The 16403-nt window shown below is 38.7% G+C and overlaps 1 protein-coding gene across 2 annotated transcripts in view; it reads right to left on the bottom strand.

Annotated features, from left to right (window-relative positions):
- The window catches only part of ALDH1A2 (aldehyde dehydrogenase 1 family member A2), a 102517-nt gene that overhangs the window by 20918 nt on the left and 65196 nt on the right, over nucleotides 1-16403 (bottom strand). The gene's annotated exons all lie outside the window — the stretch shown is intronic.

The raw sequence follows: 16403 nt of genomic DNA, 5'->3' as shown, positions 1-16403 counted from the left end.
TCTGGATCTGCCCTCACCACAGGGTTTGGTTTTCCCACTTTTCTGACCCCACATAACTCTCATACTCTTCTTGTTTAACTGTTGTCTTTCCTACCAGACTGACAGTAAGCAGAGAGACCCCTGTGCGTGTGCACATGCACGCACGCGTGAGCACACACAGACATTTTCAACAACATCTGATGAGTCAATGGGCCAGACATCACAGTTGGTCTTCAAGTCTCTGGAAATTGAAGAACATGAAGTCTTTAAGGAAATGGAAGTGCGAGACTGGCAGACAGGATGCCTGTGTCCAAGGCTCTGCTTTGCCACCACAGCCACCACTGTCCTTATCTTTGGCTGAAATTTCCACATCTTTAATGAAGGGAATGGCTTTGTGGTTCTAACACTGAATGCACATCTATTTTCCTGGAGCTCTTAAAAACTTTTTCTTTGTCTGGGCTCTACTCCAGAGATTCTGATCATGGTGTCTGCAGTGGAGCCTACAGGCATGGGTATTTTTAATGTGCTGCTAAGGTTAAAAACCATGGGATTAAAGAATCTTTAAGGGCACCTCTCTCATACTGTCTCTAATCTTCCCCTGTTGGTTCTATTTTTCAGTTGTTGAACATTCTCATTTATTGAGCACTTACTCTGAACTGCTTGTTCTTATAAACATCATTTAATCCTCATGCTGATCCTGTGAGGCAAGAATTATTACCCCATTTTAGGTTTGAAAGAAAAATAACATGCCTCAGGTCAAGCAATCCTGAGTTGCTGACAGGCACCCACTGAGCGGCAGGGCCAGTATGGCTGCTCTTCTCCACACATTCTCCTGGGATTAGATACCTTCTGCTCTGAGCAGAGCCTCTCCACAACTAACAGGCATTCTAGAGTGACTGCCTTGAACATTCAGCCTCCTTCTGTTACTAAGACTCTCCTTTTTTATTTCAAATAAATTTTAAAAATTAAGACTTTGATTTTGGGGAGGTCTCCTTTGATAGGAAGAAGCCTAGAGTCCTCAAGTCAAAGGTACCACATGTCCCACGAACCAGGAGATCTAAAGGGATGGGCTTCTTAGGATCGGTTCATACTCAGCCTGAGCTCTTGAGGTGAGAGACCTACTGTGGAATGAATCACAGCATCTCAGGGTGGCAGGCAGAGGCTACAGCACACTCTTTCTTATTCTTCAGTAATCAAATTTTTCGTTAAGTGTTAAACAAGACAGGTAATAACTTAAAATCTGTACATCCAAAAGTTTTGACAAAACAAACTGGTATTTTTGATTCAAACGCTGGAGAGTTTACTAAGGACTCATACAACCTTAGAAAGATGCTTAAAAGCTGTTTTTAAAAAATAACTAAAACTCTGGCAGGCCACTTCCTTCCACCTACAAAGAGGGGTGATGTTACCCAGAGGGGACAGCTGACCCTATTCATTACTCAAGCAGCAGAGAGGGTGTCCGTACCATGTACGATGACATTCATCTCACTTAGGAAATGAAAGGAGAACCCCGGCTGCGTAAATTAGAATCAGTGATAATACAGCTGTTAACTATAAACATTTGTTTGGCACGAATCAATCTGGACTCTCCTGTAGTCTGCTTTGATGGTCTCTGTTATCTTGTTGACTAATGATGAAATCATAGTTTGTTAACCTAATTGAATGAAGAAAACATCATACTAAGCAAAACGCAAACTGTTTTCCTATACTTTACTGAGGTTGTTTATTGCCTCTGTGTTTATAAGAGCCCTTTCATAGTCACATATTAAATATTTACATTCGTTGCTTAAGTATTTAGCTGCATAAGGAGAAATTAATCCTATCTTTGAGTAACTTGTTTTCTTTTTAAAGGCCTTTTTCTAAAGTAAAACGGAAAGCAGCCACCTCAAATAAGCTTCTTATTGCTGACTGTTCCAGACGTTTTTTGATATTAGGAAAATCATTAGTGGAGCCACGTTCAAATCCATATTTAAGTGACATGTACCCTCTGGAAGAATCTATACAATTTCTCAAGCAGCCTACAAAATTAAGAGAGGATAGGTAAATAAAGAAGTAAAAAACTACAAGCTGTAAAGGGGTTTGGGATTATGTAAGTTAGACTTGTCTGTGAAAGTTCTCCACTTGCCACCTTAATATAATTATAAGCTGGCTTTCATATTCTAGTCAAATACTCTGGTCTTCTATTGGGCTTCCGTTGGTGGCTCACGGGTAGAGAACCCACCTACCAATGCAAGAGATGTGGGTTTGATCCCTGGGTTGGGAAGATCCCCTAGTCCAGTATTCTTGCCTGGGAAAGCCCATGGACAGAGGAGCCTGGTGGGCTACAGTCCATGGGGTCACAAAAGAGTGGGGCATGACTTAGCGAGTAAACAACTTGGTCTTCTATTACCTATCAATTATATCATCCCAGAGAAGAAACTGGGAGATACTCCAGATGCACAGGGTTGGTTTCCCTCCTAGTGAATACAAACCCCTCCAGAGAAGTATCAATAGACACCACCAGAAAACTTTGGGGGAAACTAGTTAATGCACACTGCTATAAGCTATCTCACTACATGAATGTTCCAAAGAGCAAAATGGTTCATGGGGCCACCTTGCATCTTATTCTCTTCTCCAAACTCTCTATTCCCTCTCAGCTCCCCCTTTGGATATTTGCACTGATGAAGATAACATATTTAGTTTTTAATGTTCTTCCTGTGAAGATAATGTTTCTTGTGTTATACAAAGCAACAGTGAGATAGCACTGTACCCCTATTAGAAAGGCTAAAATTATAAAGACTGATTGTACCAAGTGCTAGTGAGGATGTGAAGGAGCTAGAAGTCTTATACATTGCTGGTAAGATGATGCACCCACCTTGAAAAAAAATTTAGCAGTTTCTGAATCTAATATGATTCAGCCATTCCATTGCTAGACATCTGCTCAAGAGAAAAAAAAAGAATCAACCAGTCTACACACACACACACACACACGAGTTGGCACAGAAAATGTTCATAGGAGCTTTAATCTGTAATAGCTTCCAAATGAAAACAACCTAAATGTCCTAAATGTCCAACAGGCAAATTATGATGTATCCATAAAATTGAATATTACTCAGTAATAAAAAGGATTTTTAATATATATATATGCAAAAATGTGCATGGATCTCAAAATAATTGTGTTGATTACAAATGGACAACATATACTGTATGTTTTTACTCATATAAAATTCTAGAAAATGCAAATGACCTATAGTGGCAAAAAGCAGATCAGTGCCTGGGAATGGGAATGGAGGGGAGGGGAAAGAACGGCGAGAGGTTACAAATGGGCAGTAGAAAATGTCTGAGGGTGATGAAAAAAGAAAAAAAAAGTCTGAGGGTGATGGATGTGTGCACCATGTGAGCTGTGGTGATGGGTTCACAGGTGGATACATACGTCAAAACTACCAAACTGTACATTTTACATATGTGAAATTCATTGTATGTCAATTATACCTCAATAAAGCTGATAATAAAGATATATTAAGCAGTAAAAATGTTATTTTATTAGAGTAATTATGCCATACATCTTTTCATTGTCCTCTGTGAACTGTTGGTAGGGAAATGATATTGAACACATATGACCATTTCAAATGTGATTTAGTGGTGTTAATTAAAGTCAAATGCATTAGAATGAATTAAATTTTAAAATAATTAAAGCCTGAAAGGGAAAAAGAACAAGTGAAGAGGAAAAAAATACATAAACTTAAAGAAAAGCAAAAGGTGGTGAAAATAAAGAACAGATTAAAGGCTAATAAAAGAAATTACTAGAAGTAAAAGGGTGACAATTTTTGAGATTATGAATCTAAATAAGAATGAAGCATCATACTCATTATGTAAGTGGACCAGTTCTCATTTAGCTGCACGGATGACACAGCAGAATCACTGAGCTGGGAACTCACTGAGTAGATGACGGAAGGGCGGTCATTTCTGTCAGGAAAAAGGCATGTGCACTGTCACAGCTGAACTGTGAAAGGCAAATCACATCTGAAGATTTGCAAGCAGTCTGGTGAGGCTAGAGAACATGGGAAGGTGCAGGGTTCAGGTCATGAATCAACCTGTTACCTGAAGCAGATTAAATATCCAGGTAGACATGTCCACTCCAGAGCTACAAATAGAAGTCTGGAGCTCAAAAGAGAGGTTCATAACTATAAGTGACTTATTTCAGGGAAATATTCCACATGAAATACGGCACCGACTGACTGACTTGGTTACTTTCACATTGGTAAATAAAAAACTTAATGAACCAATTAGTTGCTATGGTAGAAAATCTTTTATACTGATGATCTTACAGGGAAGGAAGAGAGTTGGAGTGGGAAATGGTGGTGAATTTCCATGTTCAGAAACCAAAAATTATGACTGAAATAAACCTTGGACCTTCTGTTAGGAATATTGATTTTCTGCAGATAAGGGCTAAATCAACAAAAATTTCTCAAGAAGAAAATCTGACCCGCTAAGCCTATAGGGTAAAGTTTTCTATGAACCCATCAGTTGATTTCTCTGGGCTCCCGTGAGCAACACAAAATTCCTCTTTCATCCAATAAGCGATTGCAGTCTCTCGCATGTTCCAGGCCCTGGTAAAAATTCCCTTAATTCACTCCTTATCTTACAAATGAAGGAATTCTTGGGTTCACCTGGCGTACAGAGCACTGAACTGACTCTTGGTAAAATCACCTGAATTCTCCCTGAACTTAATCCTCCCCATCTCTAGTTCTCCTGTGCTCTGGGCATGTTTCCCCAGAGGATTTCATACGGTTAGCACAGCTCCAATGCCATCATACAGGATCATTTCACCCCAGGATCATTATGGGCACCTCTTCGTAGGTTGCTTCAAAATATGTGTAAATTAGTGATTCTTGAATGTTAATAAACATAAGGATTACTAGGAAAGCTTATTAAAATAAGAATTCCTGGACCCACTTGAAAGTTTCTAATTTAGAAGATCTTGGGTGGTGCTCAAGAATCTGAATTTAAACAAATCACTCCTCTCTCCCCCAGAGCTCACCTCCCCATTACTATAGGGAAGGTGGTGATACTACTGAAAAACAATCGTAACTACATGACAGCGAACAACAATGGTAATTACATTATAGTTTGCTACAAAGAAATGTCTCCCTACACCAGAACCTAATTCTGGCAAACTTTGGTTGTAGGACTGGCCCCTGATCTAGGCCAAAGTAAAATTGTGAGTTCCTTAATAGGTACCAAGTGTCCTCTGACAACACTACTCTCTAAATGGAGTACACTATTCCATTTAAAAAAATAAAAGAAGAATTCATAATCAGTTTATTTAAGCAAGCACCCAGGCACTCTTCCAAAAAAGTGAACTAGAACAGCAAAACAAACAAAATAAACATTTATTAGAAGAAAAAAATATTTGTAAAATATTCATAAAAGTCATAAAACAAACAAAAGGAAAGTAAAATTTCTAGAGGAAAGCAGAGATTAGTTTTTGACAGACATTCTCTGCAAATAGATTCAACTAGAATCAATCAGATTCAACTAGTATTCACTGAATTCTCACAATGTGCCAACAACTGGACTGGAACTTTCAAATACTCTAGCTCCATTAATCCACAAATAAACATGTAAGGAGTTCTTCCTAACCCGTCTTAACAGATGAAGAAATGAGAGATGGGAAAGATCAAATAATATGCTAAAGAGAGCCGGGATTTGATCCAAGGTAGGCTGAATCCAGCCCCCTTCTCTATTACACATTTTCCCAAGACTATATTATTATATAAATTTCATTTAAAAATGAATATAAAACAATAACAGCTAATATTTATTGACACTTTACTAAGAGCCAGGCCCTGTGTTAAAAACTTTAGATATACTAGCTTACTTCAGCCTTAAAATTGATGAATTAGGTACAATCATCCTTTATCTACAGACATGCATCTGAGCATGGGAAAGATTAAATATTAACAGGTACTGTGAACAAATGCACACCACTATTAGGGAGGCTTAAATTATGTCTAGTTTTCTAATATAGACCTGATATTTAATCTTGATTGCTTTTAGCATGATTTGAAGACTGTGTTTGGCATATCTTACTGAAAAAAATACCTTCCTCTAGTTTTTTAAGAGGTGGAATGATGCAGCATTCTTTCCAGTTTTCATTTCAGCAAAGCCATGAAGAGTACTTTATTTTTTTTTAAGAGATTCTAAATAAATTTTGTACAGAATTGAGTGGTTCATAATAACATAGCTACAAAGTAAAAGATATTAAACCCTAAGCTATTAGTGGCGTTTTGAAGAGAGAAAGTGTTCATCACCTTCTAGCTGTGGGATTAAGCTTTTATTTCTCAAATTTAATCTTTCCTCTTTCGTGTACCTAACAAATACTTATAATGGTTGCTGACTGCACATCAGATGCTACTTGGGGTAGTGAGAATAATGACTAAAGGACAGACTTCAGTGAAAAATAATGCAGCATCCCCCCCCAAAATCTATGTATATCACCAGAAACTGTAATCTTCAAAAATTAAAGCTTAAAAAAATCAATACTAAACTAATAATCAGATTATCTTACCCCAAAAGATTAGACATCAGTCATTTATAGGATTATAATCCTTTAAGAATATCCTACACCAAAGAAACCAAGGACTTCTAAATCCAAACATCATTAAGGTTGTATTCTTATGACTTTGGCTGTATAAACAGAAGTATATAAATTTGTAACCTCATTGAGTATAATATATCAGATTTGAGACAATGATAAATTATGAAAATTTGCCTGAAACCTACCTAACCAAAGGCAATTTAGAATATCCATGGCGATTAGGGAAACCTTTGAAATCCTCGAACTTAAGTAACTCTAAAATTTTTCCAAACTGAATGAAACACATATTTCAATTGGTAGTTTGAGATTTCCATTGACAGGAACCTAAAACTGCCTTTCTGCAAAGTAAGATTTTAAAGTTAAGATGCAAAGAAAGATAAAATAGGAGGCGTGGCTAAGATGGTGGAGTGGGAAGACAGTGAACTCACCTCCTCTCTCAGGCACACCAAAATTACAACTATTTAAAGAGTAATTATTGGTAAGAATGGCTGGAAGACTAGCAGAAAATATCTTCTGCAACTGCATATATAAAGAAGGAACCATAATGAGATGGATTAGAGAGGCTGAGATGCAATATAATCAAGACCCATACTCCTAGACAGGTGACCTGCAAGCAGGAGAATAAGGACAATTGTGGAGATGCTCCCCAAGGAGCCGGGGTCTGAGCTCCACACCATGCTTCCCAGCCTGGGGACTCTGTACCAGGAAGAAAAGCCCCCATAACATTTAGCTTTGAAGGCCAGTGGGGCTTACTTTGAGAAGACCCAAAGAGCTGTGGGAAATAGAGGCTCCATTCTTAAAAGGCACACACAGAACATGTTCTGAGACCCAAGGCAGGAGTAGTAATTTGAAAGAAGCCTGGGTCATACCCACCAGCTGATCTTAGAGAGTCTATCAAAGAGAAAGGGGGCCACTGGGGCTCACTCAGAATGAAGTGGCAAAGGAATATGCTCCAAATGCAAGAACAACATAAAGTACCAGAAGAACTAAGTGAACTGGAGATAAGCAATCTACTCAATAAAGAGTTCAAGGTAATAATCATAAATGTGCTCAAAGAACTTGAGAGAAGAACAAATGAACACAACGAGAATTTTAACAAAGAGTTAGAAAATATAAGAACCAGAGTTGAAGAATACAATAACTGAAACAAAAAATACCCTGGAAGGCATCAACAGTAGATTGTATGATCCAGAGGAACAGATAAGTGAACTAGTAGACAGACTAGGGGAAATCATCCAAGCTGAACAAAAAAAATAATTTTTTTAAAATGAGGGCAGTTTAACAGACCTCTGTGACAATATCAGATGTGCTAATATTCACATTATAGGGGTCCCAGAAGAAGAAAGGGGGTAAGGGGCAGAGAATACATTTGAAGACACAAGGGCTGAGAACTTGCCTAATTAGGGAAAGGAAATGCAATGTCCCATATAGGGTTGACACAAAGAGGAATATACCAAAGCATATTGTAATTAAAATGACAAAAATTGAAGTTAAAGAGAGAATATTAAAAACAGCAAAGGAAACACATGTAAATCCATGGCTGATTCATGTCAATGTATGGCAAAAACCACTACAATATTATAAAGTAATTAGTCTCCAACTAATAAAAATAAATGGAAAAAAAAGAAATAAAAAAATAAAGGTGAAGATTATTGAGGGAAAAAAAATAAAAATAGCAAAGGAAAAGCAACTAGTTATATACAAAGGAACTCTCATAAGATTATGAGCTGACTTTTTAGCACAAACTCTGCAGGCCATAAGGGAGTAGCATGATATATTTAAAATGATGAAAGGAAAAAACCCTACAATCAAAAATACCCAGCAAGACTATTATTCATAGTTGAAGGGAAAATCAAGAGTTTCACAGATAAGTAAAAGAGTTCAGCAGCACAAAATAGTTTTTACAAGAAATGTTAAAGGGACTTCTCTAAGCAGAAAAGACCACAATTGGAAATATGAAAATTATGAAAGGAGGAATCTCATTAGGAAAGGCAAATACATGATAAAGATAGTAAATCAACCACCTATAAAGCTAGTAGGAAAGTTAAAAGACAAAAGTAGTTAACTTATCTACATCCACAATAAGTAATTAAGGGATACATAAAACAAAACTTATCAACCTGGTTTCTCTGATTTACATCTGCTAGTTCATATGCTTCCTGGTAAAGCCAGGCCCAGCATTGGATGAAAACTGTTAACAGGGAAAATCCTGAAAGGTGCCTAGAATTAAAGCTGGAGATGAGCCCACTAGGTTATTATATGATCTGACTCAGGCAACTGCTACACAACTTGATCAAGCAATTTCTGGACTTTTCCAAAGCCTGTTGACTGGGACAAAATTCAAGCTCGTGCACAAAAATCTGCCGAACCTGTTCATGACAATTATAATCAACTTCAGATTGTTAAGGAAAATTTTGGTCTTCCTTCAGATGTTGGTCCCACCTGGGGAGCTTTTGATTTTGTGTTTATCAGTGGGCTAAACTGGGACCTTTCCCTTCTAGTAAAAAGGACCAGGATGGGATGGGTAACTATGTCCAGTTCAGATGCAGTTAATCTGGTATACCAGCTCTCTCACATTTTAGAGGAGTCATCTAAAAGGAAGATCAACAAAATTCTTAATCTTCAACTCGAGCAAATGAAGACCCCTTGAAAAAAAACAAAAACAAAACCAAAAAACCCCTCCTAGTTGCTGTTACCTTTGCAAAACAGCCAGGACATTGGAAAAGAGACTGTTACAAATTCAAACTTCTGGCACCTTCAGGTCTCCTAACTAGTTTTTCCATTGTCCTCCTAATCCTCAAGGAAGTGGCTCTGAGGAACTATAGGGGGCTCCTCCCAACCCTCCCTCTTAATCATCTTAGAGAAATGTTTCTCCAGACTGGGGCTCAATCTCTTCCATTCCTAACATTAGAGCCACATCTCAGTGCTCAACTCCACTACTATAAAGCAGCCGTTGTTTCAGAGTACTGAGACAGTTCAAACAGTGAACTCTAGTGAACTTCAGGAGTTTCTTTCTCTGAATCTATTCCCTTTGGTTTAGACCCTTTGAGAGATACACACTCTTTTCTCCTTAGTTCCTCCATCCATATCCATTTTCACCTGAGACTTCTTCAGTTCAGTCATTCAGTCGTGTCTGACTCTTTGAGACCCCATGAATCGCAGCACGCCAGGCCTCCCTGTCCATCACCAACTCCCGGAGTTTACTCAAACTCATGCCCATCAAGTCGGTGATGCCATCCAGCCATCTCATCCTCTGTCATCCCCTTCTCCTCCTGCCCTCAATCCCTCCCAGCATCAGGGTCTTTTCCAATTAGTCAACTCTTCGCATGAGGTGGCCAAAGTATTGGAGTTTCAGCTTCCTGAGACTTCTTAGGGAAGTATAATTCCAGAATTCCTCTAAGAAAAAGGGGAAAATTAAATACTTTTCCCTTCTTTAGTTCAAAAACTGCCACTGCCCTTTTGGTGAAGGCCACCAAAAAACTGTTATGGGATCCCCTTCAACCACTTTTGTACCTCATGTAGGAAAAGCTCACTTGAAGTCTCATCATGGTCAACATTTCTCAGACACCTGCCTCACCTCCTATGAAGTTTTTAAGATAACTACTCTTCATAGAACTCTTTCACAGGGTAAAGGTAACCCTGCTGCTCTGCTCCCCTCTGTCACTGATAAAGTCCCTCATGACTGCTTAACACTGACAGGTCTCCTCTTGACTCCTTGAGATAATATGCAGGAAAGTGCTTTAGGAAACACTGACTTCTCATGGTTCTCTGATGGTTTCTTTTTTAAAGTGACAATGACAAATACTGAGCTGGGCATGATATTACAACTCTTTTTAATACTGTTGAAGCAGCATCTTTACTTACGGCTACTTTGGCTAAACAGGCTAAATTATATTCTCTTAAACGGCTTGTTGTTCAAAGCGCCACTGATAGTAGACATGGTTTCAGAGTAGCTCATCATTTTGGAATGTTGTAGAAGCAACATGGCTTCCTTACAGGTGTGCTTAGTCACTCAGTCATGTCTGACTCTTTGCAACCCCATGGACTGTAGCCCGCCAAGCTCCTCTGACCATGGGGATTCTCCAGGTAAGAATACTAGAGTGGGTTGCCATGCCCTCCTCCAGGGGATCTTCCCAACTTAGGGATCAAACCTGGGTCTCCCACATTGCAGGCAGATTCTTTACTGTCTGAGTCACCAGGGAAGCCCAAGAATACTAGAGTGGATAGCCTATCCCCTCTCCAGGGGATCTTTCCAACCCAGGAATCAAACTGGGGTCTCCGGCATTGCAGGCAGATTCTTCACCAGTTGAGCTACTATGGAAGCCAAAATTTTAAATGGCCCTTATACTCAGGAATTAGTGGATGCAATACATTTTACCTGCTGCTTTAGCTATTATTAAGATTCCACGATATTCTAAACTTGACTTTCTGGAAGCTAAAAGAAATCACCTTGTTCACATTTCCAAAAAGAATGCTGCCCTTAAAGAAACCAACAAGAATCAAACCTCTGGCATGATCCAAAGAGATATTTCCCCAAATGGTGACTTAGAAAAACTATAGAAGCCAAATACAGTTGGCCTCAGAGAAGGGAAAACAAGACTAGAAATTCAACAATTCTTGGTTTGACAAAAGAGGAAGCTCTGGTTTGGACCAAATAACAACTCAGTCCTAGTGGAGATTCTAAAATTCTCACTCCTAACCACTGTACATACATTAAACCATTGGCCTACTGACAAAATGATAGCATTCATGAATCAACACTGGTGAGGCAATATTAAAGACGGCTCCAAGAAGTTATCACTTAACCCACTTGTCTGAAATATATACCCCAAATAAGCCTGTCTGCACTGTTCCTGGACATTTCAAATTGCCTAATGACTATCTGAGGTCTGGAAAAGGATTTCATACAACTTCCTCCATCTCATGAATACAAATAGGTTTTAGATCTGGTCTGTATGTTTTTACATGGGCTGAAGCCACCTCCTGCAGACAGGCTACTGCCTCTGCTGTGACTAAAGTCCCTTTGAAAAAGATTATCCCTACCTGGACAACTCTTGAACTTCATTATGATCAAGGAACTCACCTTACTAGTCAGATAAGACAACTGTGTACTGTTTGGCCAGTTTCACAACACTTTGACCATACTTACCACTGTCAACCCTCTAGTTTAGTCAAATGCACTAATGATATTGTTAAGATTCAAACAGGAAATTTGTAGAGTCCCTAAAAACACCTTGGCCAAAAGCATCACCATAGAGGTCCTTCTGGACCTTAGATCAATATCTTTTGGAACTCATAAACTCTCACACTTTGAAATAGTCATTGAATGCCCAGTGCACTTGGCTCCCGCCTCTTGACTCACTGGTAAGAAAGATCCTGCAATATTGCAAAGGCCAAATTGCTTCTATTAAAAGCAATCATGTTTTGGTACAGCAATCTTTTTACGTGTGCTCTTGGGAGACAATGACATTGAGCATCACACCTTACACTCTGTGGAGATTTTATCTACTGGAAAAAATTTCCAGAAAAACTTTCTTCAACCTTGCTGGAAAGATCCCTCTATCTAGTTCTGCTAACCAACCCATGTCTCACTGAACTCCAGGAAACAGACTTTGGACTTACATGATACAGTGAAAGAAAGCACCAAACTCTGGCTGGACCTGCACATCACTGGGGACCTGAAAGTAAAGATTCCCTAGAACTGAAGCAGACAATATCTGATGAGACAACCTTTCCAAGATAATCTGGACCAGGTCTGTTGGAAACTTGCCTGCCAGACCTTTAATGATGCCTTGATACTTCAGAAGATCTCCAATGTCTATGATCTTGATAACACAAGGGTTTTACATAAAAACTGCCTGAGAGTTCTCCCTCCTACCCTTCCTTGTTACTAGAATGTGACCTCAACAAGTTTTCAATCTGCAGGCTTTCCCTCTGATGTGGGAAACTACACTAAAGGTCCTTCCTGGCACTGAGAGATAAAATGCTGCTGAAACCAGAAAACTGGACTCCTTTACCAGCAATGCTTTCAGAGAAAGGTCTTGATCAAAAGGGGCAAATGTAAAAAATTAATAAACAGAAACCTCAATTAAAATAGAGTTGGGAGATCAGAAAAGGGAACTCTACCACTTATGACAGTAGCAGAGCCCAACAGAAAAAAGAAAAACTTCTTCTTATCTGGCAAGAGTTCATGCAATGAGAGAAGACTGTCACAAGTCAGGCAACAAAAAGCAACTATACTTCCAACTCTCAATTTCTCCAGTGGACTCTTTACTACAGCTCTCCAATTTCCTCTTCCCTTCTTTAAAAGAGTGCTCTCCTTGCTGTGGAAGGGTGTGCATGTGGTTTGCCATGGCTGTAGACCCCAAACTGAAATTCTTCGCTGATTCTGAATAAATTCATTTTGGCTGTAGGAATAACTGGCAGTCTATTTCTCAAAAACTGTCACTGAACTTGCCCTCGCACTGTAAACAACTAGAAAAGTACATGAAATTGCTTCCTTTAAATGGAATATCATGCAGCATGGGACTGTGATTCTAGAGATAAAAGAAACAAGGGAATGAAACCATCACAATATTGTAAAGCAATTATCCTCCAATTAAAAATAAAATAAAATTAAAAACTTTTTTTTTTAAAAAGAAAAGAAATAAGGGAAGACCTTTTGCATCATGGGATGTTAAGACCAAAGTAGAATGTGCTGGTCTCACTGAAATGATGGAACAGATTAGAGTTTGGAGAGAATGAGGTGGTTAAAAAGTAAAAGGCTTAGTACAAGAGAGTACTGACAATGCAGTCAAGAAAACTTATGGAGGTCCCATCAATTCTCTGGCTGAAGGCTAAACTAAAGGGTATACCTGTGGTGACTGGTATACTTCACAAGACTGGATAAAGAACAAAGATCAGGGAATCTGTATGCTGAATAATCCTCAGAGCTCATATAGGGTTGGGGACATCTGAGTTCTGACTAACCAGAGTAGAAAGACCTAGTTGAACACTGAGAACATTCACTACAAAATCCAGAAGGATCCCAACTTAGTAATCTTATATATTTTATCTTAGTAAAAGATAAACTAGTCCTTAATGAAGCTTAAAATTAAGTGTCAAAAGGGTCAACCTGTACTGCAAGTGACTTAATTACCTAACAGAAAAAAGTCCAGCACTCTTAAAAGAAAGAAAACAAAATCTACATGGTCCATAATGTAATGGTCACAATGTTCAGCATCCTTTCAAAAATTAATAGACATGAAAAAGCATACATATTTGAAAAACCATTATATACAGTAAAACAAAGATAAGAATGACTGCTAACTTATCAGAAACAGAGCAAGTCATTTAAAAAAAAAAAACAGAATGACATCTTTAAAGTGCTGAAAATAAAATAAAACAAAATAAAAAACTGTTGAATCAGAATTTTATATTCAGAAAAAATCATAAAAAATGAAAACAAAATAAATACATATTCAGACAAACAGAAGCTGGGAGAATTTGTCACTAACAGACCCAAACTATAAGAAATGCTAAAGAAAGGTCTCTATACAGAAAAAAAATTATATCAGAAAGAAACATAGGCCAAAAAAAAAAAAGAGAGAGAGAGAGAAGGTTAGAAACAGTTAAGTACGTGAGTAAACATAAAATAATTTTGTTTTCTCATGATGGCTCAGATGGTAAAGAATCTGCCTGCAATGCTGGAGATTCAGGTTTGATCCCTGGGTTGGGAAGATGCCCTTGAAAAGGAAATGGCAACCCACTCCGATATTCTTGCCTGGAGAATTCCATGGACAGAGGAGCCTGGTGGGCTACAGTCCATGGGGTTGCAAAACACCAGACACAACTGAGGAACTAACATTTTCACTTTGAAGAGACAGTTGAATTTTTAAAACAAAAGTGTAGCAATGTACTATGGGCTACATAACATACATAACAGTGAATTCTAGAACAGCAGCAGCATGAAGGATGCAATGAGAAATAGAAGAATTCTTTTACACTGTTATTACATTATATATGAAGTAACATAATACTTTTAAATAGTAGACTGTGATTAAAACGCACATTGTAATTACTAAAACAACCACTTTAAAAAGAGGCTTAGCTGATAATCCAAAATAAAAGATAAAATGGAGTACTCAATTCATCCAAAATGAGGCAGAAAAAGAGGAGAAAGGTAACAAAAAGCAGATGGGACAAGTAGAAAATAAAAGTGAAAATGGGAGATTCAAATTCAATTATATCAATAATTCATTAAATATTGAACAACAACAACAAAAAAACCAGGCATGGAAGAATACATATTGTATATTCCATTTATATAAAGTAACAGAGGAAGGAAAATTAAGAAAGAGGGTCACTGATTGCCTGGGGCCAAGGGTATGAGAAATCTTTTTAGGGTATGGAAATATTCTATATCTTAGTTTGGGTGATGGTTATGTGACAGTGTACATTTGGTACTTAAATGAATGCATTTTATTGTATGTAAATTATACTGCAGTAAAGTCTTTTTAAAAGTTTAAAAAACTTTTTGAATGGCAAAACAGAGATATAAACCCAGGCAACTTGGAAACAAGCACTTCTGTTCTTATTGATGCACTACATCACTTCTTGTCTGGCCTGAAAGATTAAGTAATCCTCTCAACATGATTTTCCAACACATGGTATTGGGACTTTAAAAAAAGTGCTGTTTTTAAACTGAAATATCCTTGGAAGAAAAAAAATCCCTAGAAATTAATTTATCAAGACAAGCCTAAGATGTAAATGATGACATCAGTGATGAACACTGTAGGATAAATAACTGAAGAGGTTTATACCTTGTTCCTGGATGAGATGTCAGTCTTCTAGAAAGAACACTCATCTTCAATTTAATACAGACAGGTAATGGGATGCAATCAAAATTCCAATGAGAGCTGTGTGGAGGAAGGTAAGGTACTTGGAAAACCAAAGTGAAATTTTATCTGAAAGAATGGACAAGGACGGCCTAAAGGTTTTGAAAAACCAAGTAAGAGGGTATCTTGCCTGCCATACTCCAACACATCTTTTAAAACCTTATAATTAAAGCAATCTGGTACTAGTGAAAATACTGAGGAGTGACATTACCAAGATGGCAACACAGACTGCTCCAGACTTTGCTTTCCTTCACAAGAAGCGTAAGGAGCAATTGTTAAAAAAACAAGACATCACTGAGAGAATCTTAGAACACAAGGTTAAGTGGGAAGCACTCCCCTGTACCAGAGACCCATGAGAAGGGTTAAGAAAAGCAGCTTCATTGTGACTGCACTGCCCTCCCCCAGGCCACTGCAACACCATGGGGAGACATTTCTCCTGACCCTCTGGCTTCTCCAGTGGGAAAGGAGAACTCAGAACTGTGAGCTGACCTATGGGAGCCACTATTCTGACCTCACACCATGGGCACTGCAGGGGAATCTGCAGGGCTCAACCACTACCGAAATGAGACTGCATTGGTGGGGGGGTGCTGCAACACACAAATCCTGGCAGACTGAATTCACACCTGCAGTGACCAAGCAGTAATCCCAACCAGTGGCTCTGCTCATTTGCAGAACCAAACTGGGGGGCACACTTTGACCAGGGAACACAGATGGGTGCAGATCGGCCTGATTCATCTCCTCAAATGAGGGCTTGCTGCCAGCCCTACGGCCCAGTCTGCCCTGCCCAAACAAAAAGCTGAATCACGGCACCATTCACTGAAGAGTGTCTTCTAGTCACGTCTGACCAGAATGGCTGATAACTCCTGAAAGACATGTGGCCCAGTAGTGCTTGAGCCAAGAGGTGGACAGGCAGGCAGAGCCCACTGACCCCAGAGGAAAGTCAGTCCAGGACATGCAGTGCTCACCTG

Source organism: Cervus canadensis, chromosome 6 (assembly GCF_019320065.1).
Source record: "Cervus canadensis isolate Bull #8, Minnesota chromosome 6, ASM1932006v1, whole genome shotgun sequence".
NCBI classification, from domain to species: Eukaryota; Metazoa; Chordata; class Mammalia; order Artiodactyla; family Cervidae; genus Cervus; species Cervus canadensis.
The sequence above is the reverse complement of the archived record's forward strand: the minus strand, read 5'-3'. Positions and strand labels throughout refer to the sequence as shown.